Source organism: Eupeodes corollae, chromosome 1, assembly GCF_945859685.1.
Source record: "Eupeodes corollae chromosome 1, idEupCoro1.1, whole genome shotgun sequence".
Lineage (NCBI taxonomy): Eukaryota > Metazoa > Arthropoda > Insecta > Diptera > Syrphidae > Eupeodes > Eupeodes corollae.
This window is the reverse complement of record NC_079147.1, coordinates 151,511,310-151,536,570: the sequence shown is the minus strand read 5'-3', so window position 1 is coordinate 151,536,570 and position 25,261 is coordinate 151,511,310. Positions and strand designations below refer to the sequence as shown.

Sequence of the window (25,261 nt, the reverse complement as noted above, 5' to 3'; positions counted from 1 at the left end):
TCCCAATCAATGTAGTGTATTCCAGGCAGAAGTAATGGCGATTAAAGAAGCACTATCCTGGCTCAAAGAAAACTTTATATCTTGTAAGGATATACGAATCTTCTCAGACAGCCAAGCCGCTCTTAAATCACTCGCGTCTGTCTCCACAAACTCTCAAACAGTCCACGATTGTCGATCATCTCTGAATGAGATGACGGAACAGTTTAACATTCACCTCATTTGGGTGCCGGCCCACAGAGACATTCCGGGAAATTACAAATCCGATGAGCTCGCCAAAAACGGAACAGTTCTGCCTCATGTTAGACAAAAACATAACATAGGAACACCACTTGCTACATGGAAATATCTTCTCAAACAATATGCTCTAGAAACAACAAATGCCACCTGCCTAGTAACCAAGCAAATATGGCCAAGTATTGACTTAAAACGGTCAAAAGGCTTGATATCACAGAGCAGACAAAGTATAAGCTCTACAATTGGAGTAATAACGGGACACTGCCTCATAGGAAGACATGCTCTGAGACTAGGGGTCTACACAAATGACTTCTATAGAAGCTGCATGGACGAGGAGGAAGAGGAAACGGTCCAACACCTTCTATGTACATGTCCAGCACTCTCCATTAGAAGGAATAACTTTCTCGGTAATCCCTTCTTCGATAACACCAGTGAACTGGCAACGATTGACACAAAACATCTCTCTAACTTTATTAAAAGTACGAAATGGTTTGTTTGAGTTTATTGCTCTCCCATAAGTAACCTCTTTAGTGGTATCACCATGGACCCTTGAGGTCTACGTGCGTCAATGACATCTGGACAGCCACTCCAACTTAACCTTACCTATCTGTTCTGATGACATTAAGCTTTTCAAAAGTATACAATTAATTTCTGGCTGTTTAGTTTTAAGGACTTGTTAATATTTAGGGAGTGGTTCAAGTTCAAAATCATGAGTTTTACAAGCAAAAAAGTGTTCGTTGATTTTAATTACAAGTTTGATAAATGTTATTTAAGTAAAAGTCTAAAGTGGTTTTTGATTTGGGAATTATTCTTCATCCCAAGTTAACTTTTAATGAGCATTTAAACTACATATTTAAGGATCTAATATGACCCTATGTCTCATTAAGAGATTAGCTCGCGATTTTTATAATTACTGTGTTGAAGTATTGTTCCCGTTAGTATGTATCGATTTAAAATAAATGAAAGATGTTTTGTTTTTTTTCCTCAGAATGAGGAAATCACTGAGATCTTTGAAATATAAACTGGCCAATTTTTTAATTAATTTTTCCAAATGTCAAAAGATGACAGCTTTAAAATTGACGGCTTTCAAAATGAAAACTCTTTATTTATATAAAATCGAACCATTTACCACAGACATCATTTAATTTTACATTAAAATCACTTGTTCCTTACACACAAATTATAAAAGAAAAAGTTGCTACATGTTGCCAGCTATTTAAACATTATTTATTTTCATCATAAATGAAACATCCTTAGAAAAACCTTTATATTTTTGTTGATATGACAATTGATTAAGTGAATATACATTTATTTTTAGCGGGCAACCTTTTCAATGAAAATATTTTAAAAACTCAATATTTACAAAGGATTGTGTAAAATATTTAAATATATTTATATACGAGTGTTATCCCTGTACGCAATCTTTTTTCGCTATGACTACATAGGCACTCTACTTCAAACATAAAAACACAAAACATTGCATATGGTTAAATGAAAATTTCGAAGAACGTGTCCCTTGTTTAACGAACCGTGCAAATGCGGGTATCACCCTTGAAAAAAAGAAAAACTAATTTTTTAATATTTACTCTCATTTTGGATATGATTCAGTAACAGAATGTAGTACACGAATACCTATGTATATGATTCTGTAAGACAAATCGCAAAATTTCCAAAAGAACGCTTCTCATATCGAATAAAACATTAGGATTGCATAGCGCACGTTTAAGGACGTTTCATAATATGTAAACATGTGCAAATAATGAAGCGTTATTTTGGTATTCTTTTAGTTTACCTACATTATACCTTTTTTCCAAAAAGAGAACAAATCAAAAAAAAATCGTTGAAATGGGAAGCTTTGAAACTGATTTTCAAAATATGATTCTGACATAAAGTATACCTAACATATAAACAGCATGTCCATTTTGTTTGTTCTTTAAAATTAGGAACTTTGATGAGTTGTTCGGATTGGCTTTACTTGAATTGTCGTTCGGGTTGGCTTTTTCTTGAATGCCATAATTTTGGAAAGATTTTACAACAAAATGGAGTTAGATTCAAATTCCAAAATTGTACGGTGAGGTAAATAGTTGCAATTTGGCTGAAATATTGACGTTACCAATGCACTATTACCGATAAAATATGAAGCGATCTATGTTTTGTTTACGTTTATTATGTATATCTGCTTTGCTTTAAAAATGTTAAAACGGAATTTTGACATTTGGCACCATTCGCAAGATTATAGAAGCTTTAACATTCATTTGGTGAATTATTTATTTTCGAAAAAAAAAGTTGACCAATTTTTGGTTCTGGAACCATCTTGTAAAGCACGCTATGTCAATTTGTAATTGTACAGAATATGGTTTTACCAAAACTCTTACCATGCTTTTCAACTTGTCCTTTCTGGGTGAAAATAATTAGTTTCTAACTATTGTTCTATTTCGAAACTTCAGGTTTTTCGTAAAATGTTTGAATCCATTGTTAAAAACAAACAATACGATTTATTTAAAATTGGTTTATCTGATGTACAGCACGGTTTCAGTCGCGTTAGTTCAACTGTTACCAATCTCACCATTTTGTTTCATAATTAAAATTTGTATCAAGTCGGTACTACTCGTACTTTCCAAAGCCTTTGACAGAGTTGATAATTGCGTTCTTCTTTAAAAACCTGAAATCTTTGGAATTCATTCGGTTTTGCTAAGATGTATCAAATGTTATCTTACGAAGCATAAACTATTGGTTCAAAACATTCAAAAGCTATTTTCGATTATGCTGGCGTCCCCGAAGGTAGCCATCTTGGTCCACATCTTTAATGATTTTCATAATGTTTTTTTTTGTCGTCTTCACGATTACTTCTTCCTGATGAATTTAAATTATTTCGTTGATTTAAATCTGTCTGATTGTTAACTATTACTGTCTAGATCTAGATCTTGTAGAACTTGTTTATTTGCTTATTATTATTTCCGATATTAAAATTACTGTTAATAAGCATTATGAATGTATTATATTTAAATCTAATGGCTTTTTAAAAAATTAATTCGAATCAATTATCGGATCCGTATACGCTTAAAGCGATACATGCTTCTTTGATAAGATTTGGTTTGGAATACGCGTGTTTTATTTAGAGCACGTCAAATGATGCAACACAAAACTTATTGAATCTGTTCAAAGAAAATTCAAAAGATGCGATTTCTTGAAAACTTAATTAAACAAATGGAGTAATTCCATCTTATAAATATGAAATAAGATGTCAACTCATTGATCTATGTTCTCCAAGACGTCAGTGTTGTTTAGTTATGTTTGCAAGAGATGGGATATGTAACTATATTGACTGTTCTTTGAGATTTAAGACCAACTCAAGCAAGGGACAAAATTTATATAGAATGAGCCATCCCAATTCTCCATTTAGATTTTATAAAACCTTTGTATTGAGATATAACTTTCCAAAAATTTTACTTAATACAAATTTGCTAAAGAAATATTACTAAATATTACTAAAAAACAGCTAAGAAGTGGTAAATAACTTCGTTTTCTCTTCTGTTACATAGATCACGGAGCTGCGGTAGATCATCTCGACGAAGATTAAAACTTAAATTTTCAATTCTGGGCGGGGCGGAGTCATCTGAAATCAATTGATGATTTAACATTCTGTAAATAAATCTGGAGGCAGACGCATTTGCTCTCGAAACAGTTTTAAAATATTTTGATTGATTCATCAACATTGGATTCTGATATGTTTAGGGAAGATACTTGAGATAACACTAGTTAGTTCCACTCTTTGAACACTTTTTGGCTTAGAATTCTTGACAAAGCTTAAATTGTAATTTAGGTAAATACACAAATAATTATTTGTACAATTAACACATACAATCACTACATGTGTGTTATAATTTTTAGATAAGAAAAAGGAATACGGTTTATTTGCATTTGAAGAGAAAACGTATTGTTGAGAAATGGTACCCATCCCATACCCGTGCATTAATCGATGACAAAAGGTTAGCTTAGGTCAACAAAAACTTTCGTGATAACCCAAAATAGGACAATTTTTAAATTAAGGCCTCTCTGTTGACTTTGTCAAATGCTATTTTAAAATCAATGACGCAATTGTAAAGCTTCATTTTTCGATCAATAAATTTCCTAGTAATGCATGAAATGTAAATATTGTCTATATTCGAAAATATAAGGCATTTCTCTTCTTTTTTTCTTCAATTCTACACTTAAGGTTAATAGAAATAGGCTCTGATTTTCGACACTAAAATGTGTGCTGATTTGAGCTGAGAGTTCAAATTTGAATTATGGCCCTTATTACGAGAAGCAAATCGAACGTTCTACTTAAAGCTAACGTTTGAGAAATCCAATATAGATTAAAATTAATATGATTGAATTTCGACGTTCAAATGGTCCAAAAAATTTGTCTTTTGAAGTGAATATTGAAACGGGATTCACAAAATGAGTGGTTTCAAAAACATTCTCTTTCAGTCGAAATGTCGATTCGCTTCTCGTAATAAGGGCCTGTGATGAATTGGTACCTTACATATTATTTAGTTGGCAAATCTTGAACTCATTTTTGCCATCCAGTCCAGTAAAACTCATTTCAATTTAACAAATGCTCCCAAAAAGGCTAAGGTTAAACGTCAATTCAAAGTAAATGTGGTATTTTTCTAATATCCGCATGTTTTCATACTTAAAATACTATTTGCCTCCGATAAATAATAGGAGTGTTTGTAGCGAAGTATGATTCCTCGAAAAACGTGTTCGAAAGCCTCAGAACTTTAAAGTTGGTACAACTGACTTGTTGTCAAATATTCAATTAAAAAAAAATAAAAACCTTTTTGCAATGCTGAGAATAAAAATAGCAATGACAACATATCTAAAAGTAAATGATCATAACCATGTCTATTAAGAACAAGGATCTACTAACTTATATAGGGTTATCCATTTTTCGGTTTCAAAAGTAAACGTAAATAAAACACATATTACACATGTTGGCATTACGTGTAAACACTACATCATTTAAATGACCACCACGCGAATTGTTGCAACATAGATTCTCTTGAGGTAATATTTGACACATATTTAGCATTATCTAAGCCATAACTTGACGAATGGTGGTTTTTAAGTGCTCAAGAGTTAAAGTTTTATCTGCATAAACGGTTCACGTTGCCCCACTAAAAAGTCCAGCAGTGTCATGATCTTGGTGGCCAGTTCATATCACCACGACTAGAAATTACGTGGTTAGGAAAGGTGTTTAGAAATAAAGTCATATTCCATATTCGCTCAATTTGTTGTCTCCAAGTTGTATTCTTCAACAGCAGGTAAAAAATGTCATTTATGATATGAATATAACGTTCCAATTTGACGGTGACAGTCGTTCCATCGTCCTTTTTGAAAAAGTAAGGTCCAAACACACCTCCGGACCAAAGAGTGACTTTTTGTGGATGTAATGGCCTATCTTCAATTACTTGAAGGTGTTCAAAACCCCATTTACAACAATTTTTTTTTATTATCTTAACAATGTTGTTCAAAAAATCGCCGTCGACTGTCTACTGTTCAAGAACCCCGTTCGACGGCTGGTTTCAGCTGTTGTGTGAGCTGGACTTTCCATGGATGAAGGTGTAGACCGTCCTAATTCCTGATAACGATGAGGAATCGACAAATTCGGGTTTTCAGCAACACTTTTACTTACAGCAGCGATATTTTCAGTGGTACGAACGAAACGGTGATTCACAGGCCTTATAATATCTGTTACTAACTCTTAAAATTTCTTCACAACTTTTCCAATTGCTTGCGTAGTTGAACGATTATAAAAACTATAATCTCCTTTTAAAGCACAGTAAGTTTGTTTGGCAGAATCACCATTTTTGTTGCCGGTTTTCACAATTTTCATGCGTTGTGAGATAGTTAAGCGATGCTTTTTCGTAAATGTCAGACTATCATCTGATAAAAACAAAATAGTTTAACAATTTTGTTTGACAGATGTTGATTTCAAGCCCTACAATTTTGAAACCGCAAAATTGATAACCCTTTAGTTATCCTACTTTACGAACATGACTTGCAGATACCCACGAGTTAAGAATTGTAACAACATTTACATTTGAGACTCGAGCAAAAATTTTAAATTTTTAAAATTCTATCCGCAGTTTGATGCTATTTTTACTTTTATCTGCAATGAAAGAGTTCTTATTTGTAATACATGTAAAATTATACTTTACTACGGATAGGGTTGCCAAAAAACGCACCTATTATAAAATACAGTTCAACCTTTATCTCTAATCCGTCTCTTATCATTTTAATGTTTTCTTTGTTTGTTATCTCAAGTTCAATGTTTTTTTTTTTGTAAGAATTCTTATCTTTCCTTTAAGAATTGTGTTCATATAATTCGAGCTTCGAGTTCAAGGATCACCCTTAAATAATATAAAACAGAAGGTATATGTATGATAAGCACACAAAAAGCTGTACAAAACATGCGAGTATAAAAGGATTTTTTTGTTTGTTTCGTCAAAAAATATAGAAAGGTCAAATATGTATAAGTCTTATTGAATGCCTTAAGTTTTATGCGGTCGTTGAGTGTATAAATGTTTTTTGTTCCGGCATGACAGCATCAACAGTATGGCGGGATGTTTCCGTTGGTGGTATGTGGGATGGCTATATGGCAGCAGGCATCTTTTCCTCCTACCTCCTACTTCTATTGACATTTGAATCTTTTTTATACCCATATTTTTTGTCTTGAGGGGAGATGGGAGAGCTTTCTTTGGAATTTCTTTGGCGCTGTACTGACTTAAGTGTGTTTGCTATTTGGATTTTTATGCTTAACAATAAAAAATCAAACTTTCTTTTATGAGGTCATCTATTATGGCTAAAGACTTTAGGTAAACAAGAGTTTTGGTTTCTTTTTTGTCATTTTTTTTTTAAATCTTAAGGGAAAGAATTCAAGTGCAAGTACAAGGTATAGATTTAAGAATAAGAAGGGTGATGGTGGTGGTGGTGTTTGAGATACAAGACGCCATCATGAACATTGAACATATAAAATTATCGGTTGTATTGATTTTGTGCTTTTAAAGGTTTATACTTAAGTAAATAAAAAAGGTTATACTCAAGCATCAAGTAAGTTGAAATTTATCAGTTGGAAATTGAGACAAAAGCGTACCATATACATATATGCTCTTTAAAATTTGTTTGTCAATCAAGCTGTCAAATGAATTGATATATGACCTTAAAATGCGTCAACTAAAAGAAGCTGTATGACTCATAGTTTAGTTTATGATTATCGTATTGAAACAATGGTTAGGTTGGAGTTGAATTACATGTCGATCTTATTTTAAATTAATTTCAAGTTGAAAACAGTTTCATTTGAAAGGTTTATAAGTTGAATGGGTCTACTAATAATGTCGATCGTCAAAAAAATATCAAAAGATAATTTTATACACTCGGAGAAATGAAAATAAAAGGGCTTGGATGATGTGACAACAGGAAAACGTTCGAAGCAAGATGGGTGAGGAAATACAAAAAAATTGAGTATGATTGTGGACTATAATCATGCCAAACAAGGTTTTGACATATCTGATCAAAGGGCTTGCTATTTTGCACCTCTACGCTAAACTATTAGATGGTATCATAAAATAGCCTTTGGATTCTTTTTAGTAAGACCAGTTTTACACACATTTATTACAATATAAAGAGAACAAAAATGCTCAATTTAAGAGTTCAGAAAAAGTCTCATTAATGCAAGTCCAATCCAAGAAAAATCAGATTAACGATACAGTATAGCATTGGGTATTCTAAGCCTTTAAATCCACGCGGGTTTTTATTCTCTGTGCGCTATACTCATAAGGTTGGATTTTATGAGTCTGGAAACAAATATGAAAAGCTAAGATTACTATCGTCAGCGAAAAAATGTATGGGATTAGAAGTTGGTGATAGAAGATCATTAATACAAATTATAAATAGTTTTAGAGACAGAGCAGAGCCCTGGGGCACACCAGACCTTCCACTCTACTTAATTTTATTATTTTACAACACTTAGAAGTGGCAATTTCTACTTATACCTCGTTTTAGAAAGTGGGTAAGTACAACGCCCCCTGAGGGTACCTATAATTTTACATGTTTTGTTTCAATATTTAATACACATTAATTACTTCCACTTAAACCGACTAAATAACACATTGGATAAATTTTCTACACTTTCCAAAGACTTAACACTTAAAATGCAGGCTAACCTCGGTTATGCCAGGTTTTGGTAAGATAACCCTATGTTGTTCGAAGAAGAGTTAAACTACCTTTCATTTGACATCAAATAAAATAGATAACAGATAAGGGTATATTTACTCGCAGACCTACTTTTTATATTTTTATTTTATCAAAATCTTAAAACTATCTTAAAGCTAGACAAAAATTCTTAAGAAAGCTAGCGTTAATATCAAAAACTTAAAATGAGGCTTGGATGCGACCCACACTGACAACTTTCCATCCCGTATGTTTAATTGTCGTGCTTAAAAGTTTGTAGGTTTCCGTGTTGGTTTAAAAAAGTTGTCAGTTGAATTATTCTTAAAAATTTTAAAATTACCAAAAATATTTTGCATATAATGAAATTTTTGTTAACGACATTTTTAGTCGAAAGCTACTATTTTTTGTAGTTTGAATTTTTTATAAGAAAAACGGACTGTTAGATTCTTATAAAAAAAGTATTGAATGCTAAAAAAAACTATCAATTGGATTTTTCTTAAAATTTAACAAAATGTTGAAAACAATATTTTTTTTAAGATACAATAAGTTGGAAGCCATAATCCCAAAGTTTTAAAAAGATATACAGTGAAAAGAAATTAAATTTTTACCAACTTTGAGTAATGTTTTTTTAGGGTTTTAATTTTTTATAAAAAAAACTGTCAATTTGATTTTTCTCAATATTTCACCAAACGTAAAAAACGATACTTTTTGCACAAAATTGTTTTGGAGATGAAATCATTTTGTATTCGTAAAATTTTCGAGGTGGCGAATTTTTTGTTCAGCTTTTTTGATTTTATAAAAAACTGTAAATTTGATTTGTTTGATAGTTGTTAATGCTGGTTGGGAATCTGAACTTTGATTTGGAATTTTAAGAACTTGATACAATTGAATTGTTAACACACAACTTACTTTTTAACTATATTGACCTTTTGTTGTAGATTTGGTAAAAAAAGCTACTTCGTGAATTTAGATAGTCTCAAGAACCTTAGTGTTATTTTGAAGTTAGAAAATTGCAATTTGATTGCCACTTGTTGATTTATTATATTGAACGAAATCAATCATAAAAAGCTGTTTAATCATTGAACATTAAAAATCTTTGTTGTCTCAAATAAATTCTTAAATCTTATCTGAATCCAAAAAATCAAGTTGCAATAAGTTCAATATTTTGAAGTTCTATCTCAAACTAAGATCTAAATGAAAATTCTAGTGCTCTTGAACTTGATATAGAAAGGTGTTGTTATTTTGTTCTAATTTATCAATTATCGATTTTGCATAGACCACTTAATTTTTGAATTACACATAATGGTTTATTGAAGGATTTTCAAGCCGGTTTCAGAGCCAGTCACTCGGTAAAGTCCTCAAAAATATATACAAGATAAAAGTTGCGATTTGGAATGGAGAGGAAATCTCTAAATGGTTTTAGACTGAAACAGGCGTTCTGCAGGGTTGTGCGTTGGGTCCTCTTTTATTTGCACTCTTTGTGAACGACCTTACCGACAATATTGGCAGAGGAGTGGAATCCTCCGGGACAACGATCAAAGCACTATTATATGCCAATGAAACTGTGCTGTTTTATAATTCACCCTGCAACTAATGATAAACCAGTTGCATAGGTACTGTGTAACGTGGAGTCTTAAAGTCAATTTAAGTAAATCAAAATAATGATATTTATGAACGGAGGTGGAAGAAATTTCTCAAATGAGAAATGGAGCTACGATTCGAACTTGATTGAGGTGGTGAGTAAATTGAATTACCTAGAATTGTGCTTTACAACTTATGAAACTTATGAAAGCAAAAAGTAGAATCGGAACATCCTTGGTAAAGTGTTTCTTGAACAAGAATATAACACATAGTAGCAAATTACGTTTATGGGTACAAACAGTACGAAAGCGTGGAAAAACTGCTAAGATTCTTTATTAAAAGAATATTTCATCTACACTAGAGCACAACAAATTACATAGTTTTGCTGGAAATTGGACTATCGCAGCTTTTTATTCAAACCTTAAAACTAAATATAGAATACATCATCAAAGTTCTGCAAATGCACAGTAGAAGATTACCAAAGGAAGCAGCATTTTATGCAATCAATCAAAGAAGTAGTTGGTACACAGAAAGGCTAGAGCTAGCTTTGTTGTGTGAAATGTCATTGGATCTGAATTTTGGTAACTTTATAATTTAATTGCATTTGTTTATGAAAAACTCCTTATTCGCGGTATAGAAGAATCTTTGAATTCAACTCATAGATTAATTTATAAATATCTCTGTCATAATTTTGGTCCAAATAACTATTTTGGAAATGAGAACAGTGTGGAGCTCCTGCATCTCAACTATATACCGCATAGGGATGATCGACCCAAGGAATTCAGTTTATGTAACCGAAGGGAAAGAGAAGAAGTTTTTCACTTTTTCGGAAAATGCCCGGTGTTATATATACTGATATGTCTTTCGTTTTCTTTTTGTTTAACAATTCTTGATTTTTAATGCAACCATTAAATTTATCTTGTCAACCTGGCCGACGGCATTGCCATGCTAATTGTGATTTTGTAAGTCTATAATTATGTTAAGAAATAATGAAAATAAAATCAAATCTTATCCAAAATCTAATTTATTTATCGACGTTCTCACCTGACAACCCGACAATTTAATTGTCTATACATTTAAAATTTTATACAATTCTATTTTATTTTTAAATTATGAAAGTTATGTAAATTTTCACCAACAACCTTCTTCTCCCTCAGAATGTTTCGAATTAAAAAAAAAAAAAACAAAAATTAAATCTGTACTTAAAGAACAAAAAAAAAAGAAGTTAAATACTTTTAATACTAAAAACAATTTAACATTAACGTGAAAAACTTTTAACCGCTTCCGAACTTTGAAGCCATTAAAACAATTTAATCTCTCTTGAAAATAATGCAAAACTTTTGTTTTCAGTTGCTTTTAACTTTTCTGCAGATAAATCGTTTACTTTTTTCTTGCTTTTGCTATATCTAAATGGTTGGGTGGTTCCTTGTTCCGTGTTCCGTGTTCCCTAAGGGCCGCTGCCGAAAGTCGAATCATCTAACCCCAAAAATTATAGCTATATACAAATAAAACCACCCCCGAAAATCCTATAGCTAACAATACCGAAAAAATGATTATACATCAACATCAGTATTGGATTGTTTCGCGGTGCTTCGCTGTTTCTTTGATAATAATGATTGTCGAAGAAAAATAACTTAGGAATTTTTGAAATTTCCTTAACGCCATCGTTGGTTCCCATCTCTACTTGGTCCTTGCCCCCCTTAAACCACAATGTAATGACCCACCCTAATTTTCTGTGTCATGCTGTAAGATTGTATAAACAAGCTTTTTCGAGTTGAATTTCTTTCTTGGGGATGGTATTAAAATTCATGTTTTGCGGGTATTAAAAGTTTAATGGTGGATAATTTGATAGTACTTTTATTTTTATTTCATTTCAGTGTGACTTTCATCGAAAAACAATTTCCTCGCACTAAAGGTAATCAAAAATTGAGTTCTGGATCATTGTTTGATTTTTATTTACGTTTGTAGATTGCAGTTAAAAGTAAAATCTGATTCAAAATTGCATTTTGATTGCAAGATACATGAAATCATTTTGAAAACAACAAAACACTTAACTCTTGAGTGAGTCAGTGGGTATATGTGACTGACTGACTCTGACTACCTTACTGATTTAATTTATTGTTGTATGCCTATGCTAACTTTGCAAAGATGTATGATTTGAAGAGCACATTTAATGACAGTATCAATTTATTCTATAGAAGCTTAAAGTATCGTATCTTTCCGTTAGACGAAGCATATAGAACTTTCTCGGTTTGGGCCAAACTTTATGAAGCAATCTGATATTGTTTTTTTAACTCAAACAACTTCAAATTTTGTCAAAATATTTTGGGCTCAACCGGGATTTGAACCCGGGACCTCTCGCACCCAAAGCGAGAATCATACCCCTAGACCATTGAGCCGCTCATTTGAACTAATTTTTTCTACTTAGATTCACTGCGAAGTTCTTATAACATTTTCTTTATTCATTTTCTTATAAATTATATATATAAATAAGTACTTATCATAACAAGTTTTCAAACTTGAAGGCGAATAGATGAAAACAGACATGAAATAAAGCAAGCTTTACATATAAGGTGGTTAAATTTTAAGGGCCAATGACGAATGTTCACCACACCTAAACGTTAAGATTTTGACTGCATTTCATTTAATATTTTTCAATTTTATACAAATTCAATTTGAATCATGCATAAATGTACAGTTGAGCAACGTGTTAAGATTATTCAGACTTATTATGAAAATTGGTTTTCAAATAAAAATGCATACCATGCACTTTGGGTTTATAGGAGATGTAAAAATGCCAGTGTATGCTCGCTCAGCTCGTGCTGCAGAAAATATAGCTGCTGTTTGCGATAATGTGGCTGACGTACACCTAAATTCGTCGTCGTGCCCAAGAATTACATACATATGTCACGCTAGTCGTTGATGACAATTATACATAAAGACTTTCATTTCCACACTTACAAGTTACAATTGACTCAAGAACTGAATCCTCTTGCACATTTTAAGCGTCGTCAATAGTCAGAATGATCACTGGATGATCAACTTTCCAAGAAAATCATCTTTAGCTATGAGGCATATTTTCACCTCGAAAAACCAATGCACCCACAAAGAGTGACTGTTTGGATTATGCTGCCAACCAATCAAAATCTGAAGGCATCTTAGGGCCGTATTTTTTCCAAAATGAGGCCGGTCAGGCAGTTACTATGAATGGTGTTCGCTGCCGTGAGATGATAAAGAATGTTTTATAGACCGAATTCGAAGATATGGATGTGGACGATATGTGGTCTTAACAGGACAGTACCACTTGCAACACAGGTAAAGTAACAATGGCTGTTTTTGGGTGGTCACAGCGATTATTTGGCTAATATTTTGCTCCATCCAAAATTGAACTTTACTAATATTATCAAAATAGCAATAAATGACACTAATTTCCTAAATAGTTTGCGTTTTATATAAAACCAACATCGGCCCCTAAAATTAAACCGACCTTTCTAACAATTTGGTCTAGAGTGGAGTAGAGTTGTCTCTAGACAATAAGAAAGACAAATTTGTATTTATTTTAGATTTAAGTTTTAAATTCATTGAGTCGGTCGAAAACTAGTCCCGACTTAATTAATTTTTGCTTAGCGTCAAAAAATGTAAACACACAGAAAAATATACAAACAAAATTAATGTAGAAGTATTTTGGTCTGAAACTTGGCTTAGTCCATACAGTTGCATTTTTGAAACAAAACGTTGAACACATCTGTTAAAATATTGTGAAGAAATCAACTCCATTTTAGTAACAGGGTATATACAAATCTAAACATTTATTCAATTGTTTAACCACCTTATTATTTGCTTATTATGAAATTATTTTTACCTGGTACGAGCTCATATCTTAACATTTATCTTATTATAAAAGTGAACTATGTTCAAATGGAAGTTGGTTATATATCATTTTCAAAATTTATATTACTCATACGCCATGTTGATTATTCTGAAGAATTATGGTTTTTCTTTAAAAAAAAATTATGAAAAAAAAATTTGGTGATTCAAGGGTAAGCTTTTTAATTGTTGAAACAAACATAAAGGCCGGCAAAAAATTGTGAAATCACACTTATACTCACCAATATCAACTTACAGCTAAGCCAAGCAGGTGCTCTGCCTTAATAATTTGACGTTTTTGACCAAGTATAAGTTTTGACAAAATTAAACCGGGCTCAACCGGGATTTGAACCCGGGACCTCTCGCACCCAAAGCGAGAATCATACCCCTAGACCATTGAGCCGCTTATTTAAGCTTCTTTTGATTAACTTTTTCTTATGTTTAGATATTGATTTCAAAAAACAAGTTACTCGTTCGCCACTCTTAACTTAAAATGCCAACATACCTACCACATTCCACCTTTTTAAACAAGTGTCCCAAAGCGTTAGATTGAGTTCATACCTATGTATCTACCTTTTTTAGTATTTTTATATAACTACAGTGGACGTCCAATATAACGAATGCCCGATATAGCGAATTTGCGATATAACGAACGCTTTTGAAATTTACATTAACATCTCTAAATAACGAACGATGATAAAAATTTGCTATCCGATATAACGAACGCGTATATATATTGCCTTAAAATGATTTTTTTTCTTGCCGTTGTGATCTGTGCATATATTTTTATATCAACACATAAGTTTATTCTCGTACATATGTATGTGTGTGCGCCAAAGGTTCAAAACTGTAACAAGCTTTCTGTTTTTCGTTTAGTCTTCGCATCGCCTACTAAAACATTTTTGTTAGAATTCTTATTTTTTGGTTTGTCTATCGCTATGCAGTTTTGAATTCTAACAACAACAAGTTAATATTGATATGGCTGATATGTTCACTTTGAGGCGGCTTCAAGAAAAAGCTTTACAATTTAAATCTCAACTTGAAGTTAGATAAAGTCTAATAAGTGATTTCTTTTCTTCAAACTAATTTTCAAAATTTGTATACGATAATGGCAGGACCATTCAATTTATCATTAGCAATAAAAACATATTAATAAATAAATTAATAAATCAACCACTTACTTAAATTTTTTTGAATGGAAAAGTCGATCGATATAACGAACGCTCTCGATATAGAGAATGACCTCGAACATTATATCATTCGTTATACTGGACGTCCACTGTACTAACATATAAAAAGACCTCCCCTAAAATCACACAACTCACTTGAAATTTCCAGATCTCCATTAATATTGCAAGGCCACCCATGGAAAATCCAGAATTCTTTACCAATTCTCAGAAAACTCCAGACATATGTACCTTAATATTTCAAGAGATCTTTTAAAAGATCTAGATCCCATTGATCCTTAATACTTTCTGGAAATCTAGAGACCTCTCTTCATAAAGGGTGTCCCAAAATTAACGCAAGATTTGAATTAAATAGAAAACGCCGTTTTTAGTTTTTTGATAGTTATATTTTTATTAACTCGTAAAGTACATAGGATAGGGTTATGCATGGAATAACACATCGGACAAATGGCCTCCACGGCTTTGCATGCACATACGCACTCTTTTGTTGAAATTTTCTGTGACCATTCTGCATAAATGTCTCTGAATTTCGTTGATGCAGCATTGAATCTCCTCCTTTAATGCACGGGTGGTTGTGGGATTGTTGACATAGACTTGTGATTTCAAATAACCCCATAAAGTCTAATGGTGTTAAATCACACGATCTAGGAGGCCAATTTTGATCACCGAAACGAGAGAGTACACGACCTGGAAATGTCTCATGCAGTAATTGAATTGTTCACGGGCTGTATGACATGTGGCACCGTCTTGTTGAAACCACATATTGGACACATCAATATCATCCAATTTTGGCAGAAAGAACTGTGTAATCATGTCGCGATATCGAGAACCAGTAACAGTCACTGTTTGACCAGCATCATTTTCAAAAAAATATGGCCCAATTATGCCTCCAGGCCAAAATCCACACCATACAGTCACGCGTTGTGGATGCATTTGTTTTTCGACAATCACATGTGGGTTCTCCGAACCCCAAATGCGGCAATTTTGGCGATTGACAAAGCCATCAAGATCAAAATGTGCTTCATCGCTTAGGATGATTTTGCTCGAAAAATTAGGGTCCATTTGTTGATTTTCAATAATCTATTCAACGAACTCTCTTCTCTGTCCATGGTCATTAGGCTTTAATTGTTGTGTTAATTGAATTTTGTAAGCATGAAGACACAGATCTTTGGTGAGTATACGCTGTAGAGAGGTTCTTGAAATTTGCAATTCTTGTTCACGACGCACGTCGAATTGAGGTTCCTGGATTGTCAGTAACACTCTCACGCACTGCTTCGACATTCACATTTGAACGGCTTGTTTTTGTACGACCAGTGTGTTTGGCGTCTCCAACGGATCCAGTCTCCATGAATTTTTTAATTAATCTCTTCACAGTTGACGAAGTTAAAACACTATTCCGACCATATTTTGCATGAAATTTTCGAACTGCAGACGCCAAGCTTTCACTATTTTTGTAATATTCTTTAATAATGAAGACATGTTGTTCTATCGTGTAACGCTCTATTTTTAATAACCCTATACTGTTAGTTGTCAAATTGCCAACACTTCACTGCACAAATGGCGGCAAATTCAAATCTTGCGTTAATTTTGGGACACCCTTTATTTAAACTATGGAAAACCTCCCTTGGAATCTCCAGGTTGTTACTATTCCATGACCTCCCTTGGACTCACTCAATCAAATACCTTTGTACTTTCTAATCACTTATTGAGTAGATGTTAATGTTATGTAAATGTGTGAACTAGTTTTCCTTTATATCAATTTAAACGCCATCCAAGCAAGCCTACTCCATAATGTTAAAAGTCCGCGACCTTTAGGCATATGGGTTTTCAGCATATAACTGTTCATGAAATGTCCAAAAGAAAGAGACTTGTTCTTGAAATGATTGTCCACTTATAGTCATTTGCGATGGAACATTGAAAGCGGTTGGTTAGTTCTTGAGAAAATTTAAAAACAAAATGACCAGTCATTACGGCAAAAATTCCCCAGTGGTAGTAAAAACTTCTGTACATTTGTAAGAAATTGCGTAATTCTACGTCTACGCTTGTTTCCAATGACACTTCCTATGTATGCAGCACAGTTTGTTGTTAATTCGATGCTGCCAATGAGTGACATGATTCCACCTGTACTTGAAACCGTAAAGGATTCTATGGGACGAATCTTCTTTCGCTAGAGTACTTTAAAATGTTGATATAAACAAATCCGCTGGCCCGGATAGTATCCCCGCTATAGTTCTGAATAGATATTCTTCAACACTAGCAAAACCATTGCATAAGCTTTTTTATCTGTCCTATTCTCTGGGTCTCTTACCAAGTGGATGAAAAACTGCATTTGTCTATCCTGTCGTTAAAAATAGCGAATCCTCCTCACCATTTAACTAGCGTCTAATTGCACTTACGTCCCTTCTTTCCAAAGTCATTTAAACGCTGATCAATTTTCAGCTAAAGAAATATCTTAAAGAACAGAAGCTTCTTAATGACCGGCAGCATAGCTTTCGTTGCAATAGGTCCACTGGTGATCTAATTGGTTTATCTCACCAAACAGTTTAACAAATCTTTACATCGTTTTGGAGAAAGTAGGATTGCACTTAATATTTCAAAGGCATTTGATGGAGTGAGTTTGGCATCAAGTTCTCTTATCGAAATGCATTTGGTATTGATGAATCCCTTCTTTATTGGGTTAGAAATTACCTTTCGGACCGTTCAATTCAAGTAGTATTGGACGGGTTTTGAACCCGATATCCACAAAAAAAAAACACTGGTGTGCCCCAGGTTGATGATGATGATGAACTCAATGCTGTCTACTGTCGCAAAAGCGTAATCCTCTCCCAATGCAACTATCAATGATTGGTACTTGCATCGAGGAGACTCAACATCTTTAGTTCTTGGTACGTGCATTACAAACCACTTATTGTGGAGAGATCACATATTTGACATCGCCAAAATGCTGCTAAGTGTTTAGGTTTTCTCCGACGATGCAAGAAGTTTTTTACCCCTTCTGATCTGGCTATAATTTATAAAGCCTATATTGGTCCAAAACTTGAGTACAATTCCTATATTTGGCAGGTGCTCCTATAGTATAACCCACTTGAGTATTCTGGACAGAATTCAAAAGAGAGCTCTAAAAATGATGGGTGACAACTACATGAATGCGGAATGCTTTACCAGGCTCAATATTTCCCACTCCTTGCAATGGTAGGTATTCAACACCAATGTGCATCGGATTCTATTCCTTCCTCGTCCTATCCTCCCTTCATAATTACTCGAACTGTGTAAAGTCATTGTAAAGATATTCATATCCCCTTGAGTGCGTACAATATTCACAAAAAATGTTGTATGAGGGTTACAATTTTGAATCGAAAGTTTGAGAGAAAATTTAATAAAAATCTATCGGTTCGTTTTTGAGAAAATTGCAATTTACGATTGTGGCCAACAAATTTTGCATGGGGAATATTGTTTTTCTTGATCGTAAAACAAATGGAAAAAAAGGCCTGCCGCGAATCTGTTAAAAACCTTAATTTCCACATTTGAAGCCAATCGACCCAATGGTTTGGGCTGTAGGGGCCAGGACAGACAAACAAGCGGCTGGAATTGGGAAATCGACTTTATGAAAAATACGAACAAGTTAACTAGAAAAAATTAGTGGTATGACTTTTCATAAGAGCAATTAAGGAAAAGATCATTAGCTCTTTTTAATCTCCTGAGAAGATATGAAATTCAAAGCGCAAGGTAAGATTACTTGGAGATTAACAAACTTTACAAAAATACATGTAAGGACAAAAAAAAGAAGAAAATTTAGCGTTCCTTAAGTCAAAGTTAAGATTCAGCCGCGTTTCGGGCTATAACGAGTAAACTTAATACAAATTCTAAAGTAAAAGTAGCAGCAATAGTGTCATTGCAGGCGTTAAGTTATCATTTCGCTTCACTTTTACAAAAATATCTTTACACAAACATCTTGGAGTTATGCACGACCATCAACTTGGATTCAGAAACTCGATAAGAGTATAACTGTAAATGAAGTGAGTTGTGTTCTACAAAGTCTAAAAGATGGAAAGGCTGCTGGTATACCAGCTGAGTCCTTTAAAAAATAGCACAATTTTGTTTAAGATCAAATTAACAGAAGCGCTTAACATTATGCTCAATTTTGGAACGTTCCCCGTTCACTTCAATGAAGCCCTAATAATGCCAATCCACAAGAAGGGTGATTTAAAAGACCCTACAAATTATAGAGGAATACCGTTTATGAATGCAGCCTTAAAAATATTCACAATCGTTCTTTACGAAAGGCTGAACAGTTGGGTGCAAGATGAAAACAAGCTTAGCGAATTTCAAAGTGGTTTTCATAAAGGATATTCCACAGTGGATAATTTCTTAGTGCTTCGTTCACTTGCGAAGTGGAAACTCGACCAAAATAAAAAATTGTACGCCTTTTTGGTTGATCTCAAAGCAGTTTTTGATTCTATCAATAGAAACGCTTTGCTATACAAGCTATTTAGCCTAGGAGTGTCAACTAATTTTGTCAAGAAAATGGAAAAGAAAAATCAGAGAGGATTGAAGTGAACCAAGGAGTGAGACAAGGCTATAATCTAAGCCCCTTGTTATTTGCAGATTTTTTAGAAGATTTGGGTGAGTATCTCAATTGTGAATTGGAGTTTGCTAACAAACAAAGAGATCATTTCATACATTTATAATGGAAAAGAAAAATCAGAGAGGATTGAAGTGAACCAAGAAGTGAGACAAAGCTGTAATCTAAGCCCCTTGTTATTTGTACATTTTTTAGATGATTTGGTGAATATCTCAATTATTGTGAAGTGGAGTTTGCTAACAAACGGATCAAATTGATCATGTATGCCGATGACATTGTCATTCTTGCAGAGTCACCGACTGCTCTACAATTGATGATAAATAAACTGGAAGAATATTGCCAAGTGTGGAATCCAGAATTTAATCCGGAAAAATCTAAACTCCTGGGTTTTAAGAATGGATCTGGCAGAACGGCGAGAGACGAGCATTGGAAATATAGTGAAAAACTCTAGACTTAGTTTATTCTTATCTATTAAGGAACGGAGTTCACTTTCAATTTGAAATTAGAAAAACACCTCAGAAGCAAACTAAATAAGGCTAAATCAGTAATATGTGAAAATTGGAAAAGAATTTACATATAATAACAAGCTAATAACGACTGATTTAAAATATAGAGTGTTTAATGCTACAGCCCAAGCTATCCTGTTTTATGGTGCGCAGGTATAAGGAATAAAAGAGTATGAGCTAGTTGAAAGCCTAAATATTCTTTCTACCGATAAATGCCTCAAAATATATGTAGTATTTGGAAACCGGTCTTCCGTCACTGTTTATTTCAACCCTTAAGCTGAATGTTGACTACATTGTGAGAGTATTAAATATGGAGGAGCATAGGCTTTCGAGAAAGATAATGGAGTATGCGATCCAAACAAGCTGCTTGTAAAAGATTGGAACTTGTTAGCTGCGGACGGTGGCTTGACCCTGAATTGGAGTATGAACGCGGTTCAATTGCAGTAATATCCGTCACTGATGAGAATAAAAGGTATAAGCATATTGAAAAGGCTCGCTCATTAACAGAAAGGCAATATTATTCAAAAAGTGTTCTTAATCTCAACGACAGAAACTATTACACCAGCGAATATAATTCTATCATTGAATCCATACTTAATATAAGAGGAGAACTGTTCACACCAAACTTTAGACCCCATCGTAACAAAGTTATCCATCCTTGCACCCTCTGTAATCAGCATGAGAGAGAGGACGCATTACACTTCGTAGGCGTTTGTCCAATGCTGACGGAGATAAGGCGTGTTCACTTTGAAAAAAGCTTTCTGCAAGTTGAAGAGGTAATGAACCAACAACCAAATGACGTAAAATATTTTGATGTTACTAATCTAAAAGTCCTTAAAATTTCTCTTGACTAAACTAAAAGTTCCTACAATAAAAAAAGAAAATAATTTGTCCATTTTGATTTAACTAATCTAGAAGTTCTTATTCCATTACAATTTTTACTTATAGTCGTTTTAAATGAAAATTTAAAAAAAAAATCATAATAATAATTATGGTTTAATACGTTAAATTACTTAATTTAAATACATAAATAAAAATGCCCCTCAGGCAGACGAGCGTCCATGTCATGCCTTTAACATTTATTCAGAAGTTGTTAAAATGTTAATATCAAAATTGTTAACACTGAATAAAGAATATTTATCTATCTATCTATCATATCAGTTTCCGGGAAAATTCATAGATTTTTAGTTCCATTTTGAATAAACGACTTAATGACCTCACTTCATTGCTTAAACAAAGATAGTAAAAATTTTAATTTGTAAGCAATTATATTTAATTCACTGTGGCGTATGAGTACTTTTTTTGATTTTTTTAAAATGCAACAAAATTGGATTTAAAAGAAGATTATATAAGCGGCTCAATGGTCTAGGGGTATGATTCTCGCTTTGGGTGCGAGAGGTCCCGGGTTCAAATCCCGGTTGAGCCCATTACTTTTTATGGATTTAAATGTTGTTGTATACAAAATGAAACTCATAGATTTAAACAAAAACTGGACCTCTTTTTAAAATTTTTGTCTTGTACACGTGCACCAGAATTATTTTGACTTTCAAAGTACATAGAATTTTTATACATACATAAATGGTTTTATTTAAATGATATCCTCTCAAAAACCCTCAAGAACCATACAACCCATATATGGCATACAATATTATGAGATAAAGTCTATCTCTTTGAGAAATTATTTAATTTTTTGTTTAGTTGTATGACCTTTCTTCAATTAGTGTCAGTCACTTACGGTTTTTTTCTTTAAATGTCAGAAACCACGTACAGTACTGAAAATTTAGTGGGGGGTACTTGACCCTGGCTATAAAATAGTCATCATCTGGAATCTTAACAAACTATTACAGAAATGACAAATCATCAAAAATCTTCCAGTCTGCCAAGTGTGCATTTAATTAAGATCATTACTAAAGCTTACGTTTATCATTATGTACTCTACATGAATAATTTGGAGACACGTTGTATTTTTATAAAGTCGTTATTTAATAAATATTCTGGATTTTAAATAAAAAGATCATTAAAAATGTAAGGCCATCAAATATACAATTTTGTTTTACTTAGCATTTTATATCTATTTAAGTGAAGCTTCAAATGCAAGCCCTTGTAAACTTTTATCAAGTCAATCTGAAAGTTTATATTTTAGTTTAGTAAAAAATCCGGTGGGCTCAACCGGGATTTGAACCCGGGACCTCTCGCACCCAAAGCGAGAATCATACCCCTAGACCATTGAGCCGCTTATTTGAGCCATGGTTTTAAATATTCCGTTGGACTAAGTTACTCAGATACTATAATATTTAACATTTTATATTTCATTTATGTAGTTTAAAACTGACTAGTACCCACGACTTTTCAAACTTGGTAAAACAAATTTAAACAAGGGCCAAATATACATAAGTTAGTAGGTAAAGAAACGCTGTATAGTGTATATTGTTAGAGTGATAGATATTAAATTCTTCTTTTTTTCATAGATTCTGGTCAAGTGTCCGCTAGCACGTAACATTTATGTAGTTGTCCATAGGAGAAGCACGACTTTTCTAGGTTGACCCTTGCTACTTTTGCTACGTTTTCCTTTGCGTCTCATTAATTGCCATAGCAAAACTTACTTTAATGGGGACTTGAAGCCTTTTGGATTGGAATATCAAATCTGAAAGAATTATTGGGATTTCAGGAGTAATATCATTTTCAATCAATGTTTCGAGCAAATTCTGTGGCACGAAGTCTTGTACCGTAAAATAATTGAGAGCTTCTAAAATTCGCATTAGAATTACTGACACACCTTAAAGCAGTTTATATGAGGACACATCAAACAACTCGAGTGAGTTAAAAAACTCTCCTGGTACTATAGAAGTACTCTGTTTTGAGTCCATGAAAGTACCTGTTGTCCTTACGTCTGCAGCTGCTTGATCCAATATGTTTGAATTTATTTTAAAAACAGAACCATTTAGTTTATGCTAGAATTGGTATTTGACAGAGACATTGGTTGTCATGAATGTTATTTTGTAACTTGCAATACGATCATAATTACTATGTGCATATTAAATAGCATTCGGTATCGATTTTTGACAACCCATCTCCTGTTGTTAATAGTGTTTTAGCATAAGTTTGGTCCGTTAATTTCCCTATAAGAAACACCTTATGATTCGCCTGACCATTTTAAAAACTTTACCTTTTTGAGATTTCAATAAGGTGATTTCTTTTACCGAAGCTCCAGTGGAAAGAAAATTTTTGCTATCATACAAAACAAACCCTGACAAAAGTCTAAGTATTGTAAAAGACGATCAAATTCAGTCCATAAGTAGTGCTAAGGTATTAGTTGCGTGCGTGTAATAGGGCGCCTTACCATTCCAAACAAACCGTAGGAAAAACGGAGGGAATCATGGTTTTATGCAGAATGTAAAGCATTTTATTCTCGGTTCGAAATGAAATTCTTGATCAAACATTTGCAATTCAAGATGTATTGACTGTCATTTACAGATGAAACAACAACAAAGCTCCAGGACACGATCGCATTCCCTACGTTAGGCTTCAGAAAACTTTTTGATAAAACTTACAGATGAATGTAACTATACATCTTCATGAGCGATGAATTTCCGGAGAGCTTCCAAAAAAAACATAATTTTCTCAATTTTCAAGAAATGCAACGTGAACGAACCAACAAACTATCGTGGCTCTCTCTTTGAAAATCTGTACTGGTGTGATTCTAGACAGACAGATGCACATAAATGTTAAAAACGCTGAAAGGACTCTACGCAAACATTCAAACAGGGGTATGGAGTGGAACAGAAAGATCAAAATAGTTCCACACGACATACATCAGGTGTTAAACAAGGTTGACTTCTGAGCCCAGTTCTTTTTATTTTTTCCTGAATTGAAGAAACATGGAAATAGGAAAATATAGATCACAAGATGGTGAGTAAGTATAAATATTTGCTGATAATCACGCCATCGCCTATCTCTCAAGAAGCACTTGAAGGCAAAGCTAACAGAAGCAAAAAAAGCTATCAACTACAACTAGAAAGGAGTCTTAAGCAAGAAGCATATTGCCCCAAGCACAAAGTTTAAGCTATTTGAGGCCGTAATGCGATCGATATTATGCTACCCTATGGCCAGGTATGGGGAATTCAGCAGTATTAGGAGGTAGAAAAACTATTAAGATACTTACTTTTTCAAAACTGATGTCGCTTTCATATTCGGTTGAAGAACCGTCACCTGGATTAATTATAATTAAATCTGAAATTTTGTGCCACATAAAGTCGTGTGAAAAGTATTGTACCTCAGCTTTTATGGCCTTTTCACACAATTTTCGTCAAGCTTTAGTTGATGCTTTTGAAAATTCTTCCTTTGCTAATTTTTGATCATCTAATATCTTGAACGTTGTATTTCGTGAGCCTACTCTTGCCTTGACAGTTGCTCAAATTGGGATCTGGATGATAGGGTGAACGAAGAACCTCATGTCCCATGCCGTGAATGATATCGTTAATCTTATGTCACACCCTTTTGTTCTAAATTGCCGGATTTTTCTCAGATACTTCACTCGCATGAGTTCAATATAATTTCTTTCACAGAGAAGTTTTCGGTTTTTTTTGTAATTAAAACCGTTTCTTCTTAAAATCCTGTTAGTTAAGTTAAGCTTTAGATCTTCATGGACTCGTTTTCTCAACAATTTTTCGGATATCATCCTTTTTTCCTACTGATGAAATTTGTGCATTATATGCCGAATAGCTACGATGTCAAATATGTTTATTCCAGTTTTTCACTTCGTATGCTGTACTTTTTACTTATTTGGTGACAGCACAACTCCTATTTTTTCGTATTCCTTAATAATCTATCTGAAGTTCAGATATTCCAATAGTTTCCAAGGTTTGGGTGGGTTGCGTATCTCATAGGATTTTCAAAGGCTTTTTGCAATAATAGACTAATTTTTTTTATTATAGGTGTACTGGAATCTGTTCCAATAATAAAAACAAAAATTATATATTTTATCTTTTCAAAGTAATGTTTACACCTATAAATGTTTTCTTTTTCTTTCACCAGAGAGGGAATAGTTTTTCAGACATCAAGCTTTGAAAGAAAAATAAAGCATGATC

General features: G+C 33.3%; 1 protein-coding gene and 4 non-coding genes across 5 annotated transcripts in view; 1 reads left to right on the top strand and 4 right to left on the bottom strand.

Annotated features, from left to right (window-relative positions):
- LOC129943098 (ras association domain-containing protein 8) overlaps nt 1-25,261 on the bottom strand; it is a 447,741-nt gene that overhangs the window by 94,132 nt on the left and 328,348 nt on the right. The gene's annotated exons all lie outside the window — the stretch shown is intronic.
- Nucleotides 12,360-12,431, bottom strand: Trnap-ugg (transfer RNA proline (anticodon UGG)). Its single transcript has one exon. It is a non-coding gene; the product is annotated as a tRNA-Pro (tRNA).
- Nucleotides 14,231-14,302, bottom strand: Trnap-ugg (transfer RNA proline (anticodon UGG)). The gene has a single exon. It is a non-coding gene; the product is annotated as a tRNA-Pro (tRNA).
- Trnap-ugg (transfer RNA proline (anticodon UGG)) lies at nt 21,529-21,600 on the top strand. Its single transcript has one exon. It is a non-coding gene; the product is annotated as a tRNA-Pro (tRNA).
- Trnap-ugg (transfer RNA proline (anticodon UGG)) lies at nt 22,336-22,407 on the bottom strand. The gene has a single exon. It is a non-coding gene; the product is annotated as a tRNA-Pro (tRNA).